This window comes from Aedes albopictus, chromosome 3 (genome assembly GCF_035046485.1).
Source record: "Aedes albopictus strain Foshan chromosome 3, AalbF5, whole genome shotgun sequence".
NCBI classification, from domain to species: Eukaryota; Metazoa; Arthropoda; class Insecta; order Diptera; family Culicidae; genus Aedes; species Aedes albopictus.
This window is the reverse complement of record NC_085138.1, coordinates 443,625,817-443,629,904: the sequence shown is the minus strand read 5'-3', so window position 1 is coordinate 443,629,904 and position 4,088 is coordinate 443,625,817. Positions and strand designations below refer to the sequence as shown.

General features: G+C 38.7%; 1 long non-coding RNA gene across 1 annotated transcript; it reads right to left on the bottom strand.

The window, feature by feature from the left end:
• Positions 1 to 332: 332 nt before the first annotated feature.
• LOC109422550 (uncharacterized) lies at positions 333 to 1,629 on the bottom strand. Its single transcript, XR_009998746.1, has 2 exons — positions 1,218 to 1,629; positions 333 to 1,146 (listed from the first exon to the last, which is right to left on the bottom strand). It is a non-coding gene; the product is annotated as an uncharacterized LOC109422550 (long non-coding RNA).
• Positions 1,630 to 4,088: the final 2,459 nt, after the last annotated feature.

The following is a 4,088-nucleotide window of genomic DNA, read 5'->3' as shown; positions in this document are numbered from 1 at the left end:
TTTTGTTGGGCGCCAATTTGTAACTTGGTAGCTCAGGGGATGGGGGAATCTACAGGGTCGTTGATGGCATTTCATTCACCCCAATACACATGCCGTGGATGGCCTAATCTCGCAGGAGCTATAACTGAATGGAAACCTGCCCATAGAGGTCTCACCATGGAGAATTGGCAAACGAATCATCTAAAAGGGGGGGGGGGAATACTCCTACGGCAGTGATCCAGGAAAAGCGAGGCTTGGAGGTTCCTTTGCGAACCCGGAGAACGACACAAACACAAAATGGTGAACAAATCTTAACTTTTGGTGCCTCTTTCCAAAACGCGCTACACCTGAGGTTTCTATTTACAATTATTTATTGAGTGACGTCACAAAATGGGTACTTGCATGCTTTTAACACAATGTTCCGGATCGTTGTTGGTGGTGTAGCTGGTGGCTAGTGAGCCGATCGTGGATCGCCGATCGATGCTGGTCGTGGAAGCAGGCGTCGGGAACGTTGAAGGAGAGTTCGACGGACGCCTGCCGACTTCGGAAAGGCCGGGCTATTGTCGGTGTTGGTGCTGATCGGCTCGTGCAGGTGCGGGAAGATGGCGGCTGCAGAAAGGCTGGCTGCGTCGAAAGTGCCTAATCGCGCGGCCAAGAGCAATGGCGGCACGGAGCTACTCCTCGGAATGCTGGGCCGAGTTCAGGGTCGCGTCCTGAACAGGAAAACTGCGCGCACTTCCACCACACACATTCACGGCTTCTCGCACTGTCGGAAACTCAGCAAAAAGAGTAGAAAAGAAAAAGGTCCCAAGTATGGACCTGGTCATCACGGATTAGTACCCTATGACGTCACTGTACCTAACCTCTAACTTCACTGATTGTCTAGTCACCTTTGTTACGTACCTTTTTCTTGTTTTGTTTTAGCTAACACGTTGTTTTTCGTTCATTGTTCTATTGTTCGTTCTTTGTATGTTTGGTTTAACTATAATTTTAACGGTTAATTATTATTCAAGTTATAATCTTACTGTTCACAATACTAACCGTACTAACACATTTTAACTCACACGTTCCGTACTATTACATTTTTAACGTACTAACAAACATTTTTACATACTAACAAACTAACAAACATTTTTAACTTTTAACAAACGAACGATTTAACTGATCCTAAATTTAGAAAAGAAAACACGAATAATTAAAAAACGTTCACCAATAATTAGGTATTACACTAAATTCACCTCAAACTACTATTTACACACGCGCGCTACTACTACTCTGTTCGAGGATCACTTGCAATAAAGAGAAATCCCCCAGTTTCAGTCAGGCTTTTATAAGACCCGCCAGCTTGCATAGAATTCTGCATATGCATTTATGCTCATGATTTTCTGTTTGCCCATCCTGTTGTAGCTAACACCATCTATGGGACGAGGTGAGTACTTTCAGGGCTGTGTTTTGTTTTGCCCGAGCTCAAACTGCTCGAGTTGGGACGCATTTCATGGACACGGTATGACGTGAAAGTGGAACAAGCACTCACTCGTTACCTGTTTACAGGGAGTGTGTGCGTTCCTTTATTACAGGGTCTAATTAAGGGGAAAATTTGGGAAAATAAGAATTGTGGCGGAGCCATCAAGTACATTTTGGAACCGAACGGTTACAGGTTTGCAGGGCCTATAAGCATTTGAAAACCTTGTGCAGAGCTTGTTGACACTGAAAAGCTGCTAGATGGCCTTTCAAGTGTTTACAACAGTGCTTAGTGGTTACCTGGGTCGGTTCGTCGGTGGTAACACGATGAAGGACACCCACCCACACTGATAAAAAATATCATAAAAATACAATAAATTTTATTGTTACACCATTTTTTTTCGAAAAATATTTACCATTAAACATATTGTAATTTGCACAGCACACTCCCCATCACCCCTATTGTTGTATACCATTCGGCGAATGGTAAATGGCAGTTTTGCAATAAAAAATGGTGGTCGTTATCTGAGACGAGACTCGCGAAGAGGAAAAAAAGCAACGTCAAATGCAGCCCAACTGAGCTGTCAGTTGTAGCCCGTTTGATTACGTTACCTAAAACGAGGAAAGTATTGCTATCCGAGATAAATTCTGAAGCCAAAATTCACTCCGAGCAGCATTTTCTTCTCCTGTACTCTCAAAAATAAATTGAAAACAAACTATTCCAATGATTACTTTGCTTGGCGATTGCTGGCGATGCAAAATTTCACCTCAACATGATTTTGTGCGTGAATGGGATTCAGTCACACTGCATGTGAGGTGATGCGGTCACGTACGTGTTTGAACCACCAGCCCAAAACATAATGTCAACACAGATAGGAAGAAGAAAAAATAACAAAGTGGAGAAAAAGAAGACCGTCTTCGCGAGTCTCGTCTCAGGTCGTTATGTATCTTAACCATAAAATTTTGAGAAATTTTTCATACATTTTTTCGCGAAAAACAGTAGAATTATATTGTGATTTTATGAGACATTTTTAGGGCACTTTTCAAAAGAAAACAATATATCCTAATGTTTTTTATTGTTCTTACAATACAAATACAATAAATTGAATATCGTCAAATGAATCGTTGTTACAATAAAAATACAATAATATTTGGTGTTATTTGTAAGCAGTTTTCGCTTTTGAAAATCCATAGAATTTATATTTCCCGCTAACATTTATATCCAGCATTTATGAGCACTAACGTCCGCCAGAATGATATGCACATTTTATGATAAGAATCAAACACTCTGATGTCTGTCTGGTATGTATTGCTTGGCAGCTGTTGATAAGATCTATCTTCAATCTTTTCAAATAACTGCCAAATATCACAAATCAGACCTCAGGTCGTATGATCCATACCATAAATCGTTCACAATTCATGTGGCCATTAGTATCTGTAAACGCTGGAGAAAAATGTTACCGAGAAATATGAATTCTTTGGTTTTTCAAAGGCGAAATCTGTTAACATAACAACAAATATTATTGCATGTTTATTTTAACATCGGTTCAATTGACCCCATTAAACTAATACCCCGGACAGACATCTGATACGAGTGTGATTCCTGTACAACGGTACGCAGTGTCAAGAAAATTCTATCAAGACTGACTTGAACTGAGAGAATTTTCAGTATGGCACTCATTTCAAGCGCAATTTTACAGTGATTCTTGTATCACATGTGTGTCATAAGTATAATTGTATTTGTATTGTTATCAATGGTAGTTTACTATTTACTAGATTCCTTTAATATATTGGAAAACATTAGAAAAATCATTGTTCATCTTTTTCTTGTCTTAACATCCTCACTTGGCTAAACCTGCTTTTCAGCTAGTTTTCTATAAGTACTTCCTCAGTTATTCATTGAGAGCTTCCTCTGCCAACACGGCTTGACGTCTGTCAGTTTTAGCGAATAACATTCGATAACCGAAACATCTACTGTACTCAAATTTGAAACGAAAACTATAAAAAATATGTCAGGTGATTTTATATTTGATTATACAAACATGATCCAAGCAACAATAATACTTATTGTTATTTTTTTGTTACAAATTGTGTTTAAGTGTAATTGAGAAATAAACTCTTTTTTAATAAAAAGTCCATGAGAACTTTGCGCAGGCACTTTTGCAACTATTTAAAACAACTTAAATTTATTTTTACTGAAAGTAACTTTAAATTATTATACAACTATTGAAAAACAATCGAATCAATCAGTCACTAATAAAGCTAATGTTCACTTATTGTACGAACTGTAAGGAGCATAATAAGGGACTATAGACAATACATGATAGCAGCATATAAGCAGGCGTAGAAATTCATTTGGATATAAAATGTCAGTCAATGGTCTAAATCTGGTATGCACGGACGCTTGCCGGAAGGTGTCGGAAGGTATAAAAAGAAAGCATTTGCTTCATCAGATTACTACAATGGCGTAGTTGGTAGTAGAATGTATTAAATTTAACGTAAAAAAGGCTTCTGACGGACAAGGGCAGAAAGCCGTAGAAAATTAAAATAGAAGTAGTCTCCGACGGACATGGGCGGAGATGAAAATACAGGGTTTCTGATGGAAATAGGCAGTAAACCAAAACAAAACGTTTCTCTGATAGGCAAAG